This window comes from Hetaerina americana, unplaced genomic scaffold (genome assembly GCF_022747635.1).
Source record: "Hetaerina americana unplaced genomic scaffold, ioHetAmer1.1.p SCAF_2, whole genome shotgun sequence".
Taxonomy (NCBI): domain Eukaryota; kingdom Metazoa; phylum Arthropoda; class Insecta; order Odonata; family Calopterygidae; genus Hetaerina; species Hetaerina americana.
In genome coordinates, this window is record NW_027286763.1 from 84,825,439 (window position 1) to 84,852,965 (window position 27,527).

Below are 27,527 nucleotides of genomic sequence, written 5' to 3' on the forward strand. Positions count from 1 at the left end.
GTTTTTTAATATTACACTTATTTGGTTACAGAGTCATATCTTTCTTATAAACGTATTATATTTTAAGGGTGATTCTAAATAAACCTTGTAGTCGGTGCGTCAAAATGAATCTACCAATAAAATCAACTCAAATACCCTGAAAAAAATTCCAATCTACAAGGTCTGTCCGAAAAGTAGAATGGCCTATTTTTTTCTGGATAGACGGACGGACGGGCGGCGGTTTCTCTGACTGGGTTCAAGAAGAGTCTCAGGAAAGACTGATGGCCAGAGGCAGTTGGATTCGAGCCTTTGCGGAGTGCGAATCGTTTGTTTGCGAAACCTCTAGTACGTGGCCTCTATCCGCTCCGTCATGGACCGGCTATTGAAACTGCGCTACGCTAACAAATTTTGCGTGAAACAGTACCAAACTGGGATATAGACTCATGACATGCTCAAGGCAGCTTATTGTGATAACGTCATGGGTAGATAGTGTGTTTTTGAGTGAAACAAGTCGTTTCGGGAGAGTGGAGAAGATATTGAAGACGCCAAACTTTCAGAACGCCCTTTGACCTCAAAACACGACGATAGTGTTGCAAGAGAAGAATCGTAGAATATGGGTTTGCATCGTTTCTGATGAACTTGCCATCCCTAAAAGTGATGTGCATCGACTTGTGACGGGAAACATAGGTATCAGAAACGTATGTGCAAAGTTGGTACCGCGAGTGCTCTCGGACGAACAAAAATAAACTCGCTCGCAGACCTGCCAAAAGCTTCCAAACCATGTGAATGAGGGTTCATTTTTTTTAGAATAATCACAAAGTTAACAAACTTTTTTTCTTTCCTTTTCCCCCGCCAAAAAATCCGTGCTGAAAAGACGTAACCATGGCTCGGTGGAAGCGTTACAACAGGCCATGACGAGAAGGCTTAGCAGCATTCCGGGCCCCGCCTTCAAACTCGCTGGCAGTGGTGCGTGGATGCACAAGGGTGCTACTTCGGAGACTTTTGTGTAAATGTATCAATTCTGGCAAAAAACGATTTTTAATTCCCATTCCGACTAGTTTTGGGACAGACCTTGCATTATTTAACATTCTTTACGCCTCAAAATTTTGCTTCCACGGTCAACCACGAGATGATTCTGCAAATCATGTCATGAGTGACTGGCAGCTATGAGTAGGCTGTTAATAGTGAGTCACTTCACTCGTTAAATTTTTTATAAAACCATGAACTCAATGCTTAGGTTTTCATTTATTCGCTCATTGACCCAGTTATCCAGGCATTTGAAAAGCCAATGGGTATTCATTATTAGGAGGCATTTTTACACGAAACCACTTGGGAAGCCTTAAAAAATCTTAATTTTTCTCTTATAGTGTGACCTCGGTGAACAATTATAGACAGATTTTTAATGTTTATTAAGAGAGGATTTAATCCAGCCCAATAAAAAGCAAATGAGCAATCAATCATCGTAATTAATCACTCAGTTCTGTCTTTGATGAGTGGAATAGATAATGGTAAATAAGAACCTTCGCCAAGCATTTAATTATTCTGTTGGAGCAATTTATTTGAGCCTCCGTTCCATCCAACAACTTGACGAGAGCTGGGAGAAGGTCATAGTGAATTGAATATCTCTCTCATTAATGCACCTCGCACCCTCACTCAACTTCTAATCCGCGACGGTAATAGAACGCTGGGCTTCTCTTCGTAAGGACCACCGATGGAGCCAGGAAGTCCCTCTCCATTGATCATTTGTAGGAAAGGTCAAAGGGTGCAGAGAACTGGGAGGCAGAAAGAAAGTGAGAGGAAGAAAGATAAACAGAAAAGGAAAGAGGGAATTATAAAGAGAAAAAGGAGAGAGAAATGAAGAGGGGAGAGAGGGAACTGAAGTTGGATGAAGATAAAAGGCTAGTGAGAGGGAGCAAGAAATATAGAGAGAGAAATTGACTAATAGTGATGAAATTGAGGTGGTGAGAATTGACTTAAAAGGTTAAGAAACCTGCTTAGAGAGCAGGCTCGAGTCGCAAAGAGAATTGAAATTTTTCTCGTTAAAAGACCTTAAAACCCTCATGTCTTTTGTGTTCATGAAATATGAAAAAGTAGTGAAGTTGACAGGATATTAGTAGAGGAGGTTTTAATTGTTTCTCTGCATTTCTCATCAGTGAGGAATTTTAACAGACCGGTGATGACTTCAACTCGCTTAAAATAATCCAAAAAGGAAAATTGCCAATTAGATTCAAGAGACCAAGATCTGTTTTGAGACTATCCCCAAAACTAAGCTCGTAAAAGATTGTACAAGTTTTCTTTGCAATTGATAAAGTCGGTACTGGATTGTGATTAATCTCCAAGAGATTCCAAAGTTTTAAAATATCGGCGCGCTGTATGTGTTTGTGATTCCGATAATTTAAATTAAGTTTTCACCTAGGCTACATTTATTATTTAACGCTTATGGTTCCTGAAAGACAAGCCATTTTTTTAAAGCAAGCATTTAAAGTAGAATAGAGGGAGGATTAAAGAGCTTGGAGTCAGCACAAAACAGGATATCTGAAAATATTTCCCTGATTCTTATTGTATTGGAAATTGTTCGTATCATTGACTTAAAATGTGATTGAGAGCCTAGGAGCCTTTGCAAAAAAAGTGCAAAGAGTTTAATAATTGTATTAACCAATCGAAGCTATTAATCAATGCATCATATTTTTGAAGCAAAATATATTTTTTCTAAAACTCCTTATCTGAAATATTAACAAATTTGGCTGCACTGATAATAGTTGATTCTGGTAAAAGTTTTCGCTTTTTTAAAATTTAACCGATATTCGGTTCAGTGGATAAGTGAATGATACCCTAATTTGCTTCTTTATTTATAGTTATGATACCAAATATTGATTTGTTTCAGTTAAACAGACTATATTTATCTTAGCTGATCCCTTCCTTTATTCAAAATTTATTGAACTTCTTCCCTTGCAACAAATTGCTTTCCCTTATTATATTTTTCCCTATCCTCGTGTTGACCATGTATTTTATGCTTTTTCCACATACCGTTGAATGTTTCGGTGGGCTAATCTTCAATTTGAATTTATTTTCATTGAATGCGTTACCTAGTTATATATTCATAGATTTGTATTAGAATTCTTCCCTAAAAAATTGCTTGGCCGTCAGCGTTAAGGATCTGAGATCTAAGTTGCCGTGTCCTGCTCAAGTTTCGAATGCTTGATTTTAATTTTAAATTTTTTATTTCGCTTTAGAAACATTCTGGAGATCATATTCGACAAATTAGGTCCTCCCTGTCATTAGTTCGTTAGTCTGTCTTGCTCGAGCCGTATTAATCAACTGCATATTGCTCTTCACTTTATATAAAAAGAGGATCAGGATGGTGCGGTGGCTAACGTTCACCAAGAGGGACCGGATGAAAATCTTGAAGACGACGAATATTTTTCATTAGTATCCCGAACCCCACTTGAGGTACTTAGTGGAGGGCACTTTGAGTAAGTACGACGTCCGTCAGTTGGGATATTAAACTGCAGACCCCTTGGCGCCTTTTGACAAGAGTAGGCTAATGCCGACTTAAGGTTTCTCTCCACCCTTTCCTTCCCAACCATCCCTAATGGCGCAAATGACAATAGCTGCTTGTCGTCTCCCATAAAAACTAATGCTAACTACTTAATATAAAATATTGCCTCCATTTGTTGCATGTAATTTCAATATCCTACTTTTGAGGATTTTCCCGATTGATAATCCTTTTCAACCTTAAATAATTAAATATTTTTATCAGAATGACACCAAATTTAATGCATTTCTGAATGGTCTCTCAAACCTACGTAATATCAAAATCCGTGAAAAGAATTTAAAAATTCTAGTGTAAAGTGCCATGACTCCGTCAAAAGCGTTCATTGAAAATATTTTATTTTCCAATATTTTCTTCAATTGAATTCCTTTTATTAGCTGCAATAAATTGGTCAACAGTATCTTCGATTTACCTACAACTGATGAAATTTTTATGAGGGAAAACACTTAAATGTAATGTGCTTGACATGGATAAACTCTCTTTTAATGACCTTTGCTACATCCGTTTTGCTTGCAGTTTTTCATCTATAAAAAATGTATTATTAGCTCACATCAGGACAACTAGGTACGGTTCATAAATGCACGCCTTGAGACACGCCCTATGCGAAGATGAGTGAATTAATCTCCAGGGACGGCGTGCGAGATCGACCTTTACAATGTTTGCTAAAGATTAACTGGAACTCTTGCACTACCCCGGAACGGTATTTTTATCTGAGTTATATTTTGGCATTTGCTTAAGTGGCTGCACTGTTGTTTCTCGGGGAGCCCGTTTTTGATTAAGGGAGCGGAGATGGTAATTAAAGATATCAAGTAAAACTTGAATTTTTGTCCAGAGTAATTTTTATCTTGTGCGGGTGAACGTGGCGTCCTTTCAACATTTAAGTTGGAATAATCGTAAGCTGCCACTCTCCCATAAACATTATCCACTCCGTTAAATTTTATGATGGGTGCTGTCATGAAAAGGATGGTATCAAGTTACGAAAGGAAACTCACTTTCTGTTAATGATCTCTTCAATCTTTACATGCTTATTTTCCTCTGTCATATTCATGCAATGTTTTATACGTTAACTCGTACTCTCGAAACTTTAAATAATACTCTTCTTAAGAGTCTCTTCAACATGACAATGATTACTTTGTTTACACCTCTTTCTCAATCTGTGTACTGTTCTATCACGCGTATTCGGTGTTTCGGCGATTCGACATTCTTCCATCCTCAACGAACGTCCTGGGGTTCTAGTACACTGCATGTACGAGTATCGTATCTTCTAGTATCGGGGAACTGGCAATGTTATTCTGGTTAACAACAAACTAGTATCCTTTTAGGAATACTGAAATCTTAACCAGGTTTTTCATGTGGAATTTGGGAAATACGTGTCGGAATGGACCCGTGTGGTGCAATAACCTTAGTAACCTGGTCGTGGAATTGATGCTATAAAGACCTAACCTAGCGTACCTTGTATTTCATGTACTTTTTTCGACGAAAAATATTTACTCTTTAGGAGATAAATTAAATAATCAAGTACTTTCGTAACAAATGACGTAAATCTAACCAGTTGGATGGCGTTCGTTATTTTTTAATATTACATGATTATTATACTTATTAACAAGTTCAAATCTTAATTGACTATTCCAAGGCAAGAATTGAATTAAATATTTCTTGTAGAAAATTAATTTTTATCCCATGATATATAAAATAACATCTTCTCTGATAATACCACATTTTAAATAAATATTACGGCAGAAAGGCAGCTACTATACTCAAAGAGAGATAAAAAAGGAATAAGTGGCTGCCTAAATACTTAAAAGAGTTAGGCATGCTACGGACGAAGAACTAAATTTGTCACAGAAGAGAGGTTAAAGAAGATAAAGAGTTTTCGAATCCAGCTGCTTGAAACAGATTATGAAGATAAACTACACAGCTATGTGAGCAACGAGGAATGCAAGAAATATAGAGAAAGAAACCTCATAGTAGACGGTTTTATTAAATATTCTAAGAACCAGTGAGTTCCTATGGTTTGTCAAAATTTCAGTTGTATTTTATTGCGTCTATATTGGATAATTTTTCCCTGAGCAGTGCACGACACTTCGGCACACTGCCCATCGGTGTGTAATTACGACTGAACAAAATTGAGTTAGGCTCGTTAATATTTTTTTATCGGTAACTTTTTGGAAGTTATTTTAGAATTGAGGAAATGTACGAAATAAGGAAAAATATAGTATTCACTTTTGCGGGGAATACTCGTACTGACACAAATGCGAAATTCTTTAGGTCTCACAGGTGAGGGCGGCATTTGAAATTGAAGCGTGGCAGCTCGAATCAATAAAAGGAATGAGGATGTGCATGTTGTGAGCAATAGCACGTTTCTTCATATTTTACGTCGTTCACGATTTATCTGTGAAGATATAGGATTCTACAGTCTAGTAGGGCTGTACCATGTTATGAGATATCGACTAATGCCGAAAAATTCGAGACTTCTCTAGATTAATTTGCATAACGGGAAGTTCAACATTTCCCTTGTATTTATCGTTTCTTTACTTGAGCAAGGATGTAAGTGGCTTCATTCTTTACATCTCAAAATTGAAAGAGTTAAAATAAACAGCATTGTTTACATACGTTTATATGTAAAGTATTAGTTTTGTATCTCTAATCTGAAAAAAATCATTCTTTATTATCCAAAAATGAAAAATTAGTCAGGTTTTATAAAAAACCAAAGATATGAAAGGGTGGCATAAAGGATGGAGTCCGAACGCTTACACATAGCTTGCAGAATTGGAGTTTTACTTAAGATATTCAATGCGGAGACGAATTTTCCAACAGGCTGTTACCGGCTGTTAAATTAGTAGATGAGCGTATAATTCAAAGAAAAATATTAAGCAATAGTGTTTGGGAGACTTTTGATTCATTAGGCCCCGATTTTATGGGGAAGAAGTACTTTAACATACAAATCAGTAGTTTTAAACAAAGGGATCGGCGACACACGGGAGGAGAAACACCTGGCATATTTCGTTAATTTTATATACCGAAACAACCCCCGAAATATAGGCTAAACCAAAGTAAAATACGTAATGCGGGTAGTATGCACGTAGGATATACTTGAAATATTATGTAAGGAAACGATGATGACAGCATAAACAAGTCTATGAACTGTTCATAATGAAAAATTTGGAGCTTAGTCTCATGAAGGCCCCATTTTATTTTGCCCGGTTTCCCTTCCTCCTTCATATTCATTCCTGCTGTCTCTCGAAAAAGATGCATGTTGTTTTTTTGATTTGATTTCATACCTCATACGCCCACTCTCTCAGCACTGCAGTGGGCTAAATCCAAACTGAATTAAAATTGTCTAGATAAAGAAAGGAAACAACTATATAATCTTGGATTTCTTTCCAACTCTACTAGTTTGTTTGATATCATCGTGTAATAGCATTTAACGATTGGAAAAGTCATTTAAAATCTTCTCCAGAATACAGGTATGTATGTATGTATTCCTGTATGTGTGTATATATATATATATGTATATATATGTATATATATGTATATATATGTATATATATGTATATATATATGTATATATGTATATATATATGTATATATATATGTATATATGTATATATATATGTATATATGTATATATATATGTATATATATATATGTATATATATATGTATATATATATGTATATATATATATGTATATATATATATGTATATATATATATGTATATTTGTATATATATGGGTCGCGGTAGTCCAGTGGGTAGAGCGGTGGACTGCTGACCGGAGGGTCCCGGGTTCGATTCCCGGGCAAGGCACTCTGGGCACCTGCAGCTCCACCCAAGCTAAAGTGATTTTTCGGGTACCAGATATTGCTGGGAAACCATAACCGGCACAGGGAAAGGAACTGGCTCCCATACCCTGATGTGTGAATACCGCCGATACACGCCGTATAGGGCTTAGTACTGGGTGAACTCTACCATCACCTACTAAACCGACCTTCGGGTTGATTACTGTGTTTATGGTTTATATGTATATATATATATATATATATGTATATATATATGTATATATATATGTATATATATATGTATATATATGTGTATATATATGTGTATATATATGTGTATATATATGTATATATATATGTATATATGTATATATATATGTGTATGTATATGCATGTGTGTATATATATGCATGTGTATATATATATATATATATATATATATATATATATATATATATATACGCCAGTATGTATTCAGTTTACGAATTATATATACGAAATCCTTTTACGCCAACTTGATTTTTGTTGGCAAAAATTGACTGAAATCGTTATTTACATCTAAATTGAAATATTAAAAATAAAGTAATTTTTTCAGTTAGAGGAGGTGTAGTAGTTTAGAGGTAGAACGTTTGATTTATGATAGGAGAGCTCGGGTTCGATTCCTGGGAACGCCTCTGGGCATACTCAGCTTCCCCCAAGGGTCATTTGTCGGGCACCAGATCTTCCTGAGAAACCTCAGGCGGATAGGCGGGGAAGGGAGAGAACTGGTCCCACTAACCTGAGGTGCGAATTTCCGTGGGCTTCCTTTACTTGCGACTGTTTGGCTTAATACCAGTTGGTTTATACGTATGTGTGTATACATATATAAACATATATACTTATTAATTAATTGCTAATATAGATATGCATATGTATTTAATTTAATTGCAATGGCTTGACACACATCCAATGAGGAAATATTCGTTATTTCAAATTATTTATGACAAAAATATTTTCCTCATGTTATGAAAATACTCTCATTAGTTTTTCTCCTTCTTATGTAGCTAGATATTTTTCATGAGAAAAAAAATAAGTTTTACCAAGGATACAATTTACAATGTTGGAGTAATCTTGCGTAAATAATTTTTGCACTTAATTTATTACTAGCAGTTTGAATTCCTGATATATTGCATGGCAGCAAGAAAAAGAATCTGTAAGTAGAAAATTGATGACGAATTTACTCAAATTCCTTACAAACACTGAGTTCATATTTAATTTTGGACTGTTTATTTTCTGCATTGAACGCTACTAATTTATATCTCTCATCGTACTTTTCGGTATGGCCTAGCTTAAAACCTTTTGAACTCAACTAGTGGAATATTGATGAAACTCTTGGAACCTCACAGGATTGCGTTATTAATAAAGGGGTTTCTAGTCTTTCTTCACTAATGAATGATTTCGCCATCAATAGAATAAGTACAAGAAGAATGCCAGGTTCAAGTTTTTTTAGGTCTCAAAATCGCCCGGAGTAAGTAATATACCAATATCCAGAAATTCGAGAGCTACAGAAGAATTGATTTTCCAATTCAATTCGGCGTCAAAGGGAAGACTCTTAAAAATTAAATTTTTCCTCCCAGAGTAATTCGTTTGAAGATTAAAAAGGCGAAAGAGAGAAATAAATAATTCCAAGCACCATACTGTGACCTAGATCTCTGTCGCAGCGCCCCATTTAATTGTTTCTTTCCGGTGTTGGAACAAGTACTTCAAAAGGTATGATTAAGCAGGTGAGTGTGCAAATTACGGTGATGTGAATAGAAAAATGCTTACAGGGATAGACATTTTTCAAGTGAATACCTAGAGGCTTTCAAAAGAATCGTTTTGTATAAAGCGGATCATATATGGCGATTTTTAGCACGTTCTAATCAAATTGATTTCCGTTTCGTTTCCATTCTGCTTGCAAGTAGGCTATGGCAGGATATACAACAGCGCTTCAAATCGAAAAGAAGCTGACTTTGACATATCCTTTAGTGTACTTGAAGTCCAAACAGAGGCCATTTTTGTACGAACTATATTATTCTGTCTATGACGCCGTATCATTTTCTTTTACGAAAACCATATTCTCTTTTTGGTCAATATTTAATTTAACTTCAAACCCATGGTCGACATGAAAAATGTAGTGTAAATTTTAATTTTGCTCCCAAATAAAAATTGTCTCGTAACTGTGTTCCCATATCATAACATAAGTATGATAATGCAAAACTGTAATAATATCAACCAAGCCCTACATCTTCCCAAATTCACTCTGGTAAAAGCTAAGGGGATCTCTGCTATTTTAGGCTGGCGCCTTTTATTACTAGTTTGTTTCAATTGATGTACACATTTTTAGTTCAAGAAATGAATGCATTAAAACCCAAGGCTCCCGCAATCATGTCGTCTAATTGCACTCATCAGTGCATTATATTTTCTGTGTACGTGTTGGAATTATTAAAGGCTGCTAGCTAATTTTTTTCGGTCTTAAACTCACTTGATGAGTGCATTAATTTAAGAGCGAGGCATATGTCAAAGACTACTTGAACTCTTTAGAGTAAATGCGAGGGAAAATATCTGAAGAGATACGAGACTGAAGAATAATTTAAAACGTCAAACCGTCGTGTTGAGTAAAAATGTTGGAATTTCTGTTTTCCTATGCCTCACCCGTTCAAATTTTTTCTATTTTGACTGACCATCACAAATACGCCCACAGCATGCCTTATCGCCACACCTTAGGTGTACAGCACAAATCCATGTTTCCCGTTGCAGATTATATTTGATTCCTCTTTCTTCGTGCCGTGTTTATCACCACTGTTACTTAGACTAACCCTCCCTTTCTGGGTCTCCCCATATCCATCTCTCTTCCAAGTTTTCCTCTGTCTCCTTTAATTTTCCACCCCGGCCTCCATTTTTACTCGTACGTTCACTTGAAAGAGTTTGTATTTAAGTTGTGGAAAACAATGTATGTCTTTATGCATACAGATGTATCATAACTCGGTCGCAAATTAAGGGAATACTGCTATCTTTTATCGATTTCATACTTTTCCCTTATCTTTTCTTTCATCTCTGTGTCCCAAGTATATCTAGTGAATTACTTTCTTTAGTCCTATATTTTCCATTTCTCCTTCCTCCAATTACGGCCATTATCTCTCCCTTCACTTACGCTCTGCTCTCCTCAACGTGTGTTTGGTCTGTTTGATTTGGTCTTATGGAGGTATGTATTTTAGCAATCTGGAGATTTTTTCCATTTCATATGGAACCGTTTTACAGTGGGTCGCGGTAGTCCAGGGGGTAGAGCGTTGGACTGCGGACCGGAGGGTTCCGGGTTCGATTCCCGGGCAATGCTCTCCGGATACGTGCAGCTCCATCCTAGCTATGTGATTTTTCGGGTACCAGGCCTTCCTGGGAAACCGCAACCGGCACAGGGAAAGGAACTGGCCCCCCTATCCTGATGTGTGAATTTCACACGCCGTCGGGCTTAGTACTGGAGGAACTCTGCCATCAACTATCAAACCGGGTTGATACTGTGTTAATGGTTTTTTATTTGAAACCATGATTATAAATAACTAAATACCAAATGATATGTTCATAACTAAATTATCTATCTTGAACAAGCTGATTTGTGTAATTTCTTTTGGATTCCAATTATGAATGATTAAAATATGATAATAGCGTGATAATACTCATTACTTATATATTTTATTTTGAAAAACACAAAGATATTCTAAATTAAACATTGACATCCATTTGTTTAATTTGATAAATTGATTTATATTGGAGATTCAAATGACAAAAATATAATATCGTATTTGGGCTGTGAAATTTTATTGTTTTTATAAATAAATACGACAAAATTTTCCACAAATTTGATGTTTTTATCTAGGGATATAATATTTACCAAATCCCAAATCATATTAATATACTCGTCCCAAATATTTTTGTCCCAAATATTTTCGTCCCAAATCATTGACAGATATATGGATGACTGTCAATGATTTGGGACGAAATATGACAATGAATATGGAAAAACTCTTTACTTCAATAGAACATTTTACATGGGTCAATTAATTTGCGATAAAGTTTTCTAAATATATGTCATCCAAAATATTGACTAAAGTTTAATAATTAAAATAATGAATTTTTGAAATGTTTAATTTTATTCTTTTTATCATTAATTATAAGTGTTTCCATGAAACAATAATGAGTGTTGCTATCCACTTTAATTTAAATGATATCAAAACTTCTTAATTGGTTACCGTTACTTTCATCAGTTGGGGGCGTTCGTTTTCAAGCTTAAGCTCTACCTGTAAGGTTTGTGAATATGGTACTCTTGGGAGGATTGAGAGATTCCAAAAGATCCGATAGAATTTTTCTTCACGCAAGAGTAAATCATGTTTCGGCTTGATTTATCTGTCCTTGGATAATCTCCCATGCATATTCAGTGTGCAGCGAGAGGCGGTGATTAAGCTCTTCTATTCAGGTTTTCGAATTACATGTCGTAATTTGGGACCAAAGGGGTCTACATCAGTGCTTGGAAGTTCAATAGCACAGTCGTAAAAGTTTTAATGATATTCCACTTCCATTTGAAAGTCAGAAAATTGCATTTTTAAAGCCAATTACTCCAAATCAAATCCGGGACCGATTTTTTTCTTTAGAAATGTACAGATGAAAATCCTTTCTCGCTCACTTTCTTTTCTCCAAGGTTTCTCCAACTCAGATGAAAAAAAACTGGTTTGATGGAAATTAACCATTTCACCCAACAGGTACCGTTTCTCTGCTACACGTTAATCTACAAGCCCTCGCATTTAATCATCGAGTACCCTCTAATAGAAAAACACCTGGCGCAGAAACTAACTTCAACGTCTAACTTTCAGATACGTCTATTTGAATGTTTTCTATTACTTTAACAAATTTTTAAGAATATTTTTTACACATGTGAATTCAGAGAAAGAACCATAGAAAAAACGTAAAAGCACTCGGGCAAAAGTAAAAGCCCTTGAGTAACCGATTTTTTCAAAGGCTGCAGCTGTTACGAAAGGGTTGCGGCGTTTCCCGGTCTGGATTGTAGCCTTGTCAAGTTATCATTAGCTTATTACTGCGGATTGACTTCAGCCTCCGTTTAGTATAAGATAATGCACTGCCCTGATTACGAGAAACTCAACAAAATTTAATCGAAGAAACGAGATATCGCACACAAACTCAAATACAAACAAACACAAACACAAATGACACTCACACCTATCTCAAATTTTCGGTGGCCAAACTTCCTTCCTCTGGGGAAAGAAGAAACTGAGGAGAGGGTTTAAAGAGGAGAGGACAGGACGACGAGAACGCTAAATGAAAGAGGAAGGCGAGTTTTCAGAGGGGAAGATTTGGAAGTGTGTAATTGATATGAAAGATTTTGGGAGGGGAGGGGGATGAAAATAAATTGGGATTGGGGTAATCAGTGTCTGATATAATACCTGGCCCGTTCCAGGAATCAAGGAGCCAAATATACGCCTGTTCTATGGTTTTGAGTTTGAATGGAGGGTGAGGGTGGGAGGGGTTCTAGAATGGAGACACTATAGCATTTGTTAGAGGGAGTGTTATGTTTGGCGGCGTGCTTTGGGATTGGGAACATCCCAAACAGGTAGGAATACATGCTCTAGGCACGGCTATCTCTTTTCAATATCTCCCACCAATCCTTTATCCCCTCCATCCATGACTAGCTTTTAACAAAAGAAGACACTTGGCTTTTCCACATAGAATATTTTTAGTACAACCTAGGTTTCCTTACAGCGTAATATATCTTCAAATAAATTGGAAATTTCGGGACACAAATTTATGTACAAATGCTGGGAAAGAGGGGAGTTGACGAGGAGAGGACGACCAAAGGATAAAGGGGAGAGGGTAAAGTGAGGAAAAGTCTGGATTTGGGGAGGCAAGAAAAAGGTTAAGGAGCGAAGGGATGAAGGCTGGGGAAATTTCATGGGATGGTCTACCAGTCTACCAGAAGGCCGTGGTGATTAGGATGAGGGCCACGAGAGAAACACTAATAGCCGGATGTAGGATGGGTTGAAGATGGACTCGTCAGACGATGGGTGGGGGTGGTTAAAATGTTGGTCATTGGGGAATGCAACAATCGGGAGCGAGAAGGATATAAAAATTCGTCATATAAAACATCCTTTCCTGAATTGACATGATGCAGGAACTCCAGCTGTTCCAATTCATCTAGACGGCTCCTTTTCCTCTCTGCATGTACGATATTCCTGAACGATGACCAAGTTCGTTGATTTGTGTGGATTATATTCACTGGTAATAGACATACATCCTGTATATGAAAGAATATCATGTATGTTTGGAGTATGTCAAATTTTATGACGGACATCTTGCGAGAAGTTTCCAGAATTTCTTTACCAGAAGAGAGATAAGAGAATGGTTGTAAAGGAAGAGATAGATCGAGAAAATTATACTTGATTTCGGCTAAATAAATACTTCAAAAATAATACTGGAAATATTAAGAATAGAAGAGCGATAGGTAGATGTTTGTTGGTGTAAGGTATATGTGTTTGCATAAGTGTTGGATGAAGGAATTTTTGCATGAGTGTGTACGCTTCTGTGGGTGTAGTTTTCCATGTTGTTGTTTTTGCATGTGGTATTGTTCCTTTTTACGGGTGGTGACCTAACACCCCCCGCCACACGCCCTTGCGGCGGCTTGCAGGGTATTATGTAGATGTAGATGTTACGGAGGAGTAAAAAGTTTGCAAAGATAATGCAGCGTGGAAGAAATCAGCAAAAGGGTTTGTTTAATAAAAATAAATAGAAATCAGCTTTTCTAAATTTGCCGGCTAAAAATTGGAATGACGTGTGGTTATTGTATTCATATAAGTTTATATGTATTTGCACAGGTTACCTAATTTTCAAATAACCAAAATGGGTCGTAAGTATCTTTGACCATTTGTGGCAAAAAAACAACTTTCGCGACGACCTCCATTTACCTGCTTTAAAATTCTTCCAACCCCTTCCCGAACCCCACTACTCAAATAGCCCTTCAATGAAAATAGGTCACGAAACTTCCGAACTGGCGCCTCTCTTTCTCCCGCGGGAGATTTATCGGATTCAAAGTCCGTCGCCTTTAGGGAGAGTGGAGTATCTACATCAGAGGACTAACTAATTCAAATAAGGAGAGTGGATGTGATTTTCCTATTGGAAAAAAACCTAATTGTTTGATGCCAGTGTAGGTGGAAAAAGAGCTTCTCATCCGTATAGCACTTGATTGCGGAAAGTCTCGAAATTTGACCGAGAGTGACTCAAATTAAGGAACTTATGCAATGATCTGTCCTTGACGAACTAGTTTCATGACTCATCTTTGGGTTCTGGTGGTAGCCTTTTGAGCTCAATTTTCTGAATCTACGCCCGCATTTTTCTCTTGCTGCCGTTTTTCCGTATCTTCTTCGGGTGATAATGAAGTAAGAGATGTTGGCTCAAATTATATCCAAGTTATAATTTACGTTCTGACGAGAAGAGAATGCATTTAAAATATTTAAAAAAATAGTTTTACTATTATATGACCTACACACATCCTGTGTCTTCTCCGTGTGATAGAATTTTGTTCGACTTGTCCATATCTTACTCAATCCAGAAGGACAACGATAATGTGTACGCACCAGGAAATAACCTATCTAACTTGCGTATTGAAAGAAATTGTGCAGCTTTTGGTTTAATGGCAGTTTATATGAAAGTTTTATTACCCAGGATGTTTGCTCTACTGCCTATATTTTCATTGCTAAAGTACTCAGAAACTTGCATCACGGAAGAAAGAATATGTTGAAATTATCAATATAAATATCTAACCTTTATCAGAGGTCTTAATACTGAAGATAGAAGATGGGATATGACAAGAAAAGCGGATTGACAAGCCATTAGTTAATTGGAAGATAAATATATTTAATGAATAATTAAATAGAGTAATGGAATATTTAAAGAATTAACTTTAAATATGCCTATTTATAAATATGCTTTTAAATTGTCCTATATATACCTTTCGTGTTGTTACCCTATTTTTATCCATTTTGTCTCTGCCGTAAAAAATATAGGACGTGCGATTGTTTTGTGCCGTTCCATATGCTTTGGTCCCGGGTATGAGTTTTTAATTTACCTTTTAAGCAACGCGTATGTTTTGACATTTATTTTGAAATTAAATTTGCACGCTTGCCGTCAAACGTCATTGCAGCCACAAGAAACCTTGAATGGTGAAAAATATCGTGCATTGAATTGTCAGATGGAGAATATATGAGTAAAGAATGAAAAATATACCTTCTCTGGGACACTCTTATCCTTGGAGCTCATATGCAACCCGTATTTCTTTAAAAATCTGTATAATAGGCTGAGATTTTGTTTGCATATTAGCATATTTGTAATCAGCAATCCATAAGTTAGGGATTGATTGGTGGCCCGTCGTCAAATTCAGATGACATAGTGTGACAATCTCACCCACAATGATGTTTGTATGCACTCCGGAATGCAAGCTTTACTTCAGCGAAAGATCTACATAGATAGTCAATTATCTTCTTATTAGGCACAGGAGTTAGCAAATTTGGAAAGCTTAATATTTGATGGGAAGGTAGAAAAGGAAACAAATAAACGTTTAGCTTCCTCTCTGACGCCTGGGAGACTATCCTCAAGTTGATGCGGGCTTACAAGAGTTAAAGGAATATCAATTCATCTGGAAGAGACGTATATAAAAAGAATTTCCTAGGACCAGTGCTGTCCCCTAATTGCGAGGAGAGGTGCGAGTGAAGAAAAAGGAGGAAAAGGGGGGATGAAAAGAAGATTCCCTGTCAAGTGACAAATAAACTAGTACGGAGACCAGTCTTCTTTTAAGTAGAACTTCTTTAAATTTTAAGTCTTTGTCATTTCCATTCCTTCTTCCCTCTTAACCTGCACCCAGCTCTCCGCTTCCACTTCACGCTCTCTGTCCGTCAAGAGTAGAAACCATTTAAATAAGTTGATTCAGCTACCGGGTTGAGATCGGATAAGATTAGATACACTCTGTCCTCAGATTGAGACCAGTAATGGAATTGCGCTGTTGCTCCTTTTACCCCCTCTCGCCGCCCCCACTCACGCCCTCCCGTATTCTTCGAATCGTCGGCCTTGGAGGCATCTCTCCACCCTCACCATCGTATCCTAGCATATCGTCACCCCCAGGGAAATGGAATTAAACTCTAAACGTTTGTCGGATTAACATTCCACTTCCTCTGTCACTGTCTTCCGGTCTACGGAGAACCTCTACCGTGTCTATAATTATTATTTTCGTTAATGCGATATTTTCCACTGAATCGCCTAATAATCCGTATTACTGGGTTTCCGGTCGGCCGGCAAACCCAGAAATACCTGGTAGGTCCCATAAGTACCCGGCCTGACCAAGAGATGGCGGTAGTTGTTAAAAAAAATATCACTGTATTAGAAATTGCAAAATCTATAAAGCAAGTGTCTAAAGTTTGAAGACACCACGTTGTTTAGTATTTATTTGGCAGCCATCAATAGTGAACGTTTTCAGTGTATTCGTGAAAATTGAGAAAATTGGTCATCGTTATGTGATGCAATACTTTTTTTTTGAAAGGCCTCAGCCCAACCAATATAAAAGCTGAAATGGATTCTACTCTGTGTGAGTCTGCTCCTTCGTTTACAACAGTACGCTATTGGGTAGCAGAGTTTAAACGAGGCCGTACGAGCTGTCAAGACGAACATCGCATTGGTCGACTAAATGAGGTGACGACTCCAGAAACGGTGAAGAAAATCCACAAAGTGATGCTGGATAATCGTCGATTGAAAGTGCGCGAGCTAGCAGGCATAGTAGGCATTTCAAAAAGTGCGGTACATCGAATATTAACTGAACATTTGGACATGAGAAAGCTGTGTGCAAGATGGCTGCCACGTTTGCTCACACTCGAGCTATACCAGTGTCGTGAAGATGTTTCAATTGAGTGTTTAGCAAAGCTTCACAGCAGCAAAGCAGAATTTTTGCGCCGTTTCATAGCCATGGATAAAACATGGGTCCATCACTTCACATTCGAGACAATAGGATAATCAAAACAATGGATTTAATAGCGAGAACCAGCTTCAAAGAAGGTAAAGACGATTTCATCTGCTGGCAAGGTCATGGCGTTGGTTTTTTGGGATGCACGTGGGAAAATTTTCATTGGCTACCTTGAAAAATAAAAAAAAACTATCAACGGCGAGTATTATGCGACCTTATTGCAAAGTTTGAGCGAATATATCAAGCAAAAGCGGCGGCATTTGGCTAAGAAGAAAGTCTTGTTTCATCAAATAATGCACAAGCTCACAAATCCTTTATTGCAATGGCAAAAATTCATAAATTAAAGTTTGAATTGCTACCTCATGCACCCTGTTTTCCAGATTTAGCCCCCTCGGATTATTTTTCGTCCGCAAACTTGAAAAAATGGCTTGCTGTTCAAAGATTTTCCAACCGTGAAGAAGTGATGTTGGCAGTAAATGGCTATTTTGAGAAGCAAGACAGTTCTTATCATGAAAAGGGCATTGAACTTATTGAACATCGCCGGGAAAAGTGTATACAGCTGAAAGGAGATAATATTGAAAAATAAATGATTTTTTTCCAAAATTTTTGTGTTTTCTTTGTTGGGTCGGGTCACTCTGAGATTGCCCTCAATTTCTTCGGAAACATTCAGAGTTTATTGAGAAAATCTGGGCGTTATACGTAGAAATCTTGCTTGAATTATCGGTAAAAACGACGTATCTTTTAGTTTAGATATTTGCCCTTGTTTTCTCGCCACCACAGGTTCAGGCTTCGGAAAAAGTCAAATTTAGAGTAGGACCAACTTTATTGATACCAGTGTTACAAGTTGCAATTGCGGATTTTCCACAAAAACTGGTTAAACAGATACTAACATCCCGGCAAAATTTGAGAAAAAGAACTTCATATTTGTTGGTAAAATTCGGGAACGGGAATCCATAGCATTAGTAGCCACACTGCATTGGAAAATTTGGATTTTTCTATTAAAAAATATTCCTTAACGATTAAAATAGGTCTGCCGTAGTAGCTTCTTGCTGAAGTTAAGATGAAGGCAAACGATGAAATTTTGAATGAGGAATAGTGGCGAACATGCATTTGAGAGCAGCAACTATAACTCGAAAAGCATCAGCGGTTTCAAATGATTGCTGGTTTATTTTGTATGTGATATCTAATGATGGCTTCAATTCCCATCAATTTGATGGTAGAAATTTTTTGATACAGAGAAGAGGGGAGAAGGAATATAATTTAGTAAGTGCTTGGACGTAAAACACGACTTCCATCGACCCTCAAGCTGAGATGTTTTCGGTTTCAAACCCTTTTATTCCACTTTGCTTACTTTGGAATGTAATTCCCTTTCGGCAATTGGCAGGGTGTAAAATTTCTCGAGAATAAAATTCGAATACATTCCCGTTACACGAGATAACTCTTAAACGCTTCCATTGGGAAGCTACATTTTTCCTCCTTGGAATAAGATTTCCTCGAAGGAAGGAAGAGGAGAGGCACCGGGAAAAAAATCACCCTTGAATTCTCTTGCACGTTACGCTGTTTACAGTGTTTTATATTTCCTCTTTTGAAAAGTTCTCCTCTTCCTCCTCCAGGAGAAGTTCAGCGGGTGGGACGCTTTTTTCGCCTGAAATACGACTCTGAGGGAAAATGGGACGGGGTCTACCACCGCGCGTATTTTTTATGCCTCATCTCTAAAATTCGTCCTTCTTCCTCCTTTCCTTGATTTCCGTCTGCTTCCCCAACTTCCTCTCTCCCACGCCCTTCCACAAAAGGAGTGCCATCATCTATCAACGGTTACACTCTCTCTCCCTGTCCCGATAGGTCCTCTTCCATTCGCACCTGTACCCATCTCGCTCATTTACTTCCATTGCTAATACTTCCTCGACTCCAGTTATTTTCAGGGGGCATCCCGCCTGTGCTAAGACTCTTCTTCCGTCCCCGACCAACCCACTCTCCTACATCTCATACTTTGCCGTTGGTTGTTCAGCAAAGGCGGGTTAGGGAGCAATGATGGTTCCCTGTGGGCCCAAATTACGTGGTACTAATGAAGATGTTTGTCCTAGTCACCGTATGACCATCCCATCCGTTCCTAATGTGATTCCACTTGTCGCTTTCGACCCTCACTCGTGCTCCATTTTTTTGTTGAAATTTTTTATCCTTTCCCCTTATTCTCCAAGAATTTTAACTACCACTGTAGGGAAGGAAATTTACACGAGTGTTGATTTTTCTTAGAAACATGAATAAATGGTAGTGCCTCTCATCATCATCGCCACCGGTATTTTAATCATAAGATTTGTTTACTGCAGCCCCCCATTCCACTCTTTTAAGCGTTAATTCCCTCCTCCCCCGATCGCTTCTCTGTTTTATGTCATTGATTTTTCCAATGTACTTGCCTATTGGTCTCCCTCGTAGGGTATTTTATACAATTTTTTCTTCTATTATTTCTCGTATCTAGCTAATCTATTATGCCTCAAGGTGTGTGCAATTCATCTAGTTCTTTGTAGTAGAGTTCTCCATATGGTCCTTTCCCTTTATGATTTTTAATATATAGAGATGAAATTTTATGAATCACCTCTGAAAAAGAAGGATTCGATATGAAAAGAGATGAACGTTTTTATTCTGTATTTATCTCTGCTTAGTGTGTGTCAAAATTATTGATATTTAAAAATAGACTGACTGGAATTTACCGAAAGGAGAAATAACCTTTAGGAAATTTCTATATGCCTCCAAAGAGAATGAAATTTGAGGCAACTAACGTTCTTATTATTAAAACCTAAATATGTATCAATGGTCATTTAGATGCATATGCCGTGGTATTAATTTGTTTTTAATAAAAATTACCGCCCGCTCGTTCCACAAGCTACATAAAATGCACATCTTGCTGTATTTATCTGCTGCTTCAGGTAATATTTAAATACTTTCAAAAACATTTTATGTGGTATTAATTTCCTTTTTTAATACATCAAGACTTCTAATAATGTATCAGCCAATAATAGATTCGACTTTATCCTTCAGAGAAGATTTATCAGAAATTATAGTTCATCATGAAACATCTCAAGCAAGTTTTATCTTCGGGTAACTAAATCTGCATGCTAGGGAGGCATGTAAAAGCTACGATGTTGTAAAGTATCGGTTCATTTTCCTTAGATTTTCGTAAATTTATGAAACAGCTACATTTTGATGTTTGATGTAAAACTGTAAAAGTTTGACGTGAGACAACGGAGCGTTGAGGGAATAAATTATAAAGAAAAATAATGAAGAGTTTCTGCAACGGCGTAGCTCCGTCGTAGTTGTATTTTTGGAAGCAGCTGCACGCTTGCGAAGGCGATGTCTGTTGAGTGAAGAGTATCTAGGTCAGCGATTACGCCTAATTGGTATTCATTCTCGGTGCATGTTGTGATTACTACGATGAAAGTCAAAGGGGCCTTCTTCTCAGGAGGTAAACAATTAATGGCTTTAACCCCATTGGATTTTTTTAAACGGGAGCAAACTGCAAGTTATATACGGAGATATTTAAAAAAAATACCTGCCGAGCATAAATCATTGCTGTGACTCTAGAGAAGTCATTCGCATTCCCTACATACTTCATTTTAAGGAAAGATATAGAAATTTTAGGTCTCACTGTACTAGGAAATCCTACCGTACCAAGGGTTTTTACAATTTCAAATTTTATTTTGGGGAAATTTCTCTGCCATGTAATTTTAGTATGGGAAATTTTTCTAGATCCGAAGTTAAAATAGATTACCTCGAAAATGATTTCTCGAAGTAAAGATTAACATGGGGACTATAAATACCTGGAAAATATCAAATTTTAAGTTTTAACTTTATGTGAAACTTAACTCCCTGATGTATTATATTTCTTCCGTGCAAGCTTACTTCTACTTTTAGTTCGTTCATGTATGTTTCCTAAGGTTTTAATTTTACCCTATGCCACATATGTTTTTGAACCTCCTAGGTGACATTTAAGGGCATATACTTGACAAGGCATAGTTTACATGTGAGGAAATATATGTAGGTTGATAGAGGTGCAATGTGAGGCGGGTAGGGTAGGGAGAATATTGAAAAGATTATTTTTGGGGAGGGTGTGACTGATCAGAATAGCACCATGGGCAATTCGATGGATTTCGAGTTTGGTTGGGGGTTGGCACCATTTGAGGATTCCGCTGTTTTTAAATGTATTATAAATTTTTTCCGGGCATCTGAAGGTAATTGAAGTGCACATGGGGAGTATGTCAGCGGCGGGTTTATTATTGGATACGATGGGAAACGTATCTGAAAACGGGTCCAATAGTGAAAACACCTTGGAATTAAATAGGCACAGATATAAATACTACAACGCTGGCTTTTGGGAGATTGTTGACGTAGGATTGTGTGTGGATTTGTTTGTTGAGAAAAGATTCTAGGTAAACGTGTCCAATTGGTGAGGCATGGAGATCGGGAAGAAATGTTTTCATTCACTCGAGGTTGTTACAAATGCGGTGACCTCAGATTGAAAGGAGTTACTGATGGGAGGGTTTAGTGTTTGAAGGGTTGCAATACCTCTGTATTTGAACTCGTATAAATATTATCTCGTATTTAGCTTATATGTCCTTAATTATTGAAAACGTTAATTCACGCTGTGGCGATTGCAATTTTCCTCTTGAATGATGGTCATCTACAGGTGAAGATTGATTAATCCCGATATATAGTCAACACAGGAGGCTTGGCGTATGTTCAAAGGTACGACCTTGATCGTCTAAACAGAGTAATTAAATATTTAAATAAAATTTATCTGTATACAATTATATGACATTCTATTTCACTTTACATGCTTACAATCCAGACCATTTCAACTAACGTGACTTGTATTGAATAAGAGAAGTTCATTATCCTTTTGCTTGATAATAATATTTTTTATGTTAGGTTACGAGCAGTATATATTGACGTTTATCGCCGAATTACACTCACATTAGAACTCTATAACTACTGTTATTTGGAAGCTATTTAAAATTACGTACAAAAATGTTTACTTTCTTTTCATCTCAAAGTCATTCAGGTAAAAGTGAAAACAAAATTTGATGACAAATTCATTCAAGATCTTAAATATGGGCTCATTTTCACTCAAACGAAAATAGGAAATAGTCATATTACATTGCGCATATTCATTCTCAAAATATATTTAGACCTCGGAGGTTTCTGACTGAATAAACTTTACTTTCCAATAAGTTAACTGCGAGAGTTGTACTCGTATATTAGTTTTATTTTCATACTCTCCCTTATTCGGTACAAAACTCGGTAGAAAAGTTAATTTTTATTAACCTACGTAGATTTTAATTTAATCCAGGTGCATAGTAACAGAATTTAGTAATAATAAAGATTATTATATAGAAATAAAACTACATCGCTTTGAAAATTTGTGCACAACCATAAATGAAAACCGAATAATAAAGTAAGATACAAGAGTAAACATTAATAAAGCAATGGAAACACCTACTATAAAGTATCAGTGGAGCGTGGGTGTTATCATATCTAGAAATGAACAAAATATGAGAGGCCCAAATTAGACTTTTGAGAAACATAAAAGATTGTTTACGAATTCATTATTATTCGTATTAGTCTTCTTTCAAAATAGTATCTGAAAATTTAATGGCTGGAAAACATTATGACGCAAAAAAATGAATAATACAGGGAAAAACTGGAAGGACCGAAAGATTGGATGAAAAAAGATTATCCAAGGGAATAAGAAGACTCAGGCTTAAGGGAAAAGCAACACTAAGCGATCCAACAATAGTTAAGAGCAACCCCATATGTGAGGTTGGATTCTGAAGTACAGAGGAAGATATATAATTCTATATTCAAAAGATCGAACACCTGTAATCTAAGGCATATCAATGAATTATGTAAATAGCACAGTTAACGATTTAATGGTGAACATTTAGCTAATCATAACAGTTTCAGGTTTAACTTGGAATGTGGAATTCCTTCATGATGAGGGTAAAAAAGAAACTTTATACTTCCACAATAAAGATTTAATATTTCACGACCATGGTTTCGATGCTGCGTATCATCAACCTGATGATGATGCTTAGCATCGAAACCATGGTCGTGAAATATTAAGTCTTTATTGTGGAAATGTAAAGTTTATTTTTTACCCTCGACATTTAGCTGTGTAAAATATACATAATCAATCAGAAATGAATCGTTAGACTCCAAAGGTGGGAATAGCAGTGCGTTAAACAACCCATAGAGAAGAGAATCATAAGGACTAATGCTAAACATAAAATCAATTGTATTTCAAAGATTGAGAAAAAATAATAATGAGATAAGGAAGAAATTGAGCGAAATACATGACATCATTAAACTTCAATGCATGGGTAAATACCTATGCAAAGCAATAGGGTGGGAGATGCTGTAGAAAATTATAAATTGATGGAGAGGAAGGATGGAAAGAATTCAGCACAAACTTGTTAGGGATAGCGGGCGGTGTTTTCCTATAATTTATTCTAGACGCACACCATATTCAGGAGCTGGGAGTAGAAAGGTGTGCTTCCGAACGAAACGTTGGGAAAAAGGTCGTCTTTCTCCTGCTGTGTGACCCGGTGAAACATCTTGGAACGAGGTGTGAGCGTGGTACAAGGGGATGAGGGAACCCGTACGGGCGTCTTGTGGATGTTGTTTGAATGAGAAATAGTCGGACATGGACGGATGGGAAATAGGCAGGATAACAATCTCTTTTTGCATTCTAGCTGCAATCTCCGAACTCCCGATCGTCCAAACACTATCGAGGCGTGAGCGGGGGTAAGAGGGGACTCCAGTCTGAGGGATTCCTTCTGGACTGTTCCCTCTCCTCCTTAAGGGAGGGTCGGAGTCGATAAGAGGGAAGATAGGAATTTGGATGAGAGGATAGGGAGGTGGGAATGGGTGCGAAAATTAAAAAATAATTGCTCCATCGACGGAAGACAGAGACCAAAAGAAAAATTAAATTAACGAGCGCCGGTGGAAATATTTCGAGGAACAATTTCTTGGAAATTTTGTTCTTTATTTCCCCTTCATTCGTTCCCTCCTTCAGTTCCTCCCGCCTTGCTCTCCTATATCTTTACTGAATACCTTTTCACTCTCTCCTTTTTATTAATTACAGGAAGATATAATTCCTTTAAAAAATCGTCTTTTTTCTACGGCACCAAATGAATTATTTCATCCTCAAAGAAAGTTGTTAGGTATCTTGCAATGGTTCAGGCTCCTCTTCCAAACTCCATTTTTTTGATTAACTCGTTTAAAACTCATCAACTACAGAACACAATTTTCAATTATTTTGTGGACGAAAATTCCTGGTGGATCCTTGGTAGTTTAGCCAAAGTTTTTTGCCAATTGGATTCACTCATTAATTGTTTGGTAGATTGGAATCATTTGAATGCAATAAAGGAGATTTAGTAGTTAAATCTATGTTCTACAGTATCTGAAGTAATTGATGTGCATACAAATATATCTACTAGACAATATATTTGACTATTTTATTTAACAAGTCTCTTATCATCCTTACGAATGCTATTATTGGAATCTTAAATAAATAAATATGCTTTGAAAATCACTAGAGTTAAAGTACCAATGGATGCCACAATATTTATAGCGTAGTTGCTATTTAAAATTTTATAAATAAAGGTAAAATAATAAAGTGTAAATAAAAATAAAGGTAAAATAATAACATAATAAGTTCTTAATTCGTGAAACTATTTCAATTGGATAGATTCAAATTGATTAAATTATTTGCAATGTAGAAATCGATGCATGTATGGCTCCGAAACTTGGTCAATTAGGAGAAAGGAAAATTGCATATTAGGAACTTCTGAGATATGGGATTGGAGAAAATAATATATACGGAAAGGAAGATTTACAGAAAATTATTAGAAATGTCAGGGGAAGGGAGATAGTTGCCGGGGAAAAATTTAAAGATGGTATGAAAATTGAATGAAGGAAATCATGAGAAAAAGGGACATGAAAGACTGGGAATGGGTTGTTTTTTTAAATAAATGAGGCATAGGGAGGAAAAGAATAAATATTTTGGGTCAATTAAGGTTAAAAAAAGTATGCAGGGTGGAAAACCTTTTAAATGCAGTCCTTTTATTGCATTGAGATAGTAAATCAAATTTGGCTCCCCTCTGTCTAACTGGTAAACCACTCTCATTAATAGTCAAAGTATACTAATCATTTCTTTCAACTTATCTGCTCTCTTTGCTTGAAGTGTCCGTGGGATAATGAACTGAAGGGTTCCAAAATCACGATTAGTTTAGAATTACATTTTATTCAGATCGTTTTCGACATTTCGTTTCTTTCATTTCATTACCGTTTTCAGAGATAGTTGGTATTAAGTCCTCAAGGACTTTTATTTCATTACCATTGTCCAAAATTAAGCTTCCACGTAACACATTGTCCTCTATTACTTTAAAGAGGGTGCCAGTTGTGAGGTTTCCGGAGCCACTTAATAATTGAGCTTTTCTCGAGGTGTTTTGATTGACTATCGAGTAATTAATGTTGAATGGACACGCGGGAAACCTTGGAATGATATAGCGAAAATTCTTCAACGAACATTGACGACACTGGCGTATTCTTTTGTGAACATGATTGAAAAAAATGAGAAAATTAAACCTTAAATGACATTGCATTGGGGTGCTGAAATTGGCATGTTCAGTAACACATTTTTGTCTTTATACAGTAACTGAGGACGATACCCGAACTTATGAAAGTATAACCGAATAAAACTCCATCATCAATGAATGCCAGATAAGAGAAATAAATGGACGCCAGGCATATTTTTCGCTTTTTCAATACAGTTTTTGATAACGCAATACTATTTAAAGATAAGGTTTAAAGATGGAGCGTTTAAGTGACGTCAGTTGATGAAAACGGAACTATGGTTATCATTTATATCATGTGTCTCGAAACTTGAGCATTGAACCTTGAACCATGCTATCTACCTAATGGAATTAGTTTTTAATTCAATGTGTCTCAAAATATTGAGCATTAAATCTTGAACCTTTAAATCCAGGCGCTGTACTTATTCTTTTGCTGCCTTATTCGTCACCGTGGTCCTTTTTGCATGCCAATTCGTGGCAAACGCTCTCTGCTGCCGATAACCTACTACATTAAACTTGATGTTAGAATTAAACTTGTGAAACTTAGAAAAGGTTTTTGCGTGGATGTACATACTCGTATACGCCGCTATGGGAGTAGCTTTGTATATATATACGAGGGTCATCCGGAAAGTAGTACCCGTTCGTGAAATAAAGACACAAAAGTAAATATTAACAAACATAAAAAATTTTATTTGAAAGAGGATACTTTAAACTACTTCTCAACATAATCTCCAAGCAAATTAAGGCATTTGTCATAACGTGTGACAAGTTTCTGTATTCCTGCTGCATAGTCCTTCGCCGCCAGCTCATTGAGATACGCGAGGGACCCATCTTGCACAAATTTTTGCATAATGCAGATGGTGTTTAACAATTTCATGAACAATTGTTCGAGAAACATTGGGAAAATGCTCACAGATGTCATCAATTGTGACGCGCCGATCGTTCCTCACGAATTCGTCAACTGAGCTCACCAGTTGGTCTGTAATGACAGACGGTCTCTCCGAACGCTCATCGTCGTGTGTGTTCCCCCTCCCCATGTTGAAGTTGCGACACCACCGCCGAACAGACGACTCGTCCATTACATTGTCTCCATACACCTTCTTTAATTGGCGATGAATATCACATGGGCGAACGTTTCTTGCATTGAGGAATTTAATCACTGCCCTCACTTCACAACTGGCGGCGTTCTCAATTTTTTTAAACATTGTAAACAATCACAGAAACAACACAGGCAATGCTAGCGTCACGCAACTTGGCTCAGAGAAGGCAGACAAGCCACTGAAGCTATCTGACCTCGTCCAGCGGCTACTCGCGTCGTCAGCACTTCATGCGGCACGAACGGGTACTACTTTCCGGATGACCCTCGTAAATAAGGATTAATGGCTCAGAATGAAATTTTTTTCTCAAAAAAACTTTAATGTTATACGCAAATATATGAGAGTTGTAATAGTATGAACATAAAAGCCTCTGTTAAAAATATGCTAATTAAATTTAGAAAAATGTAGCTGAAATTGAATAGTTTTAAAAATTGGCGACTGGAAACGAGTACAAAATAAGG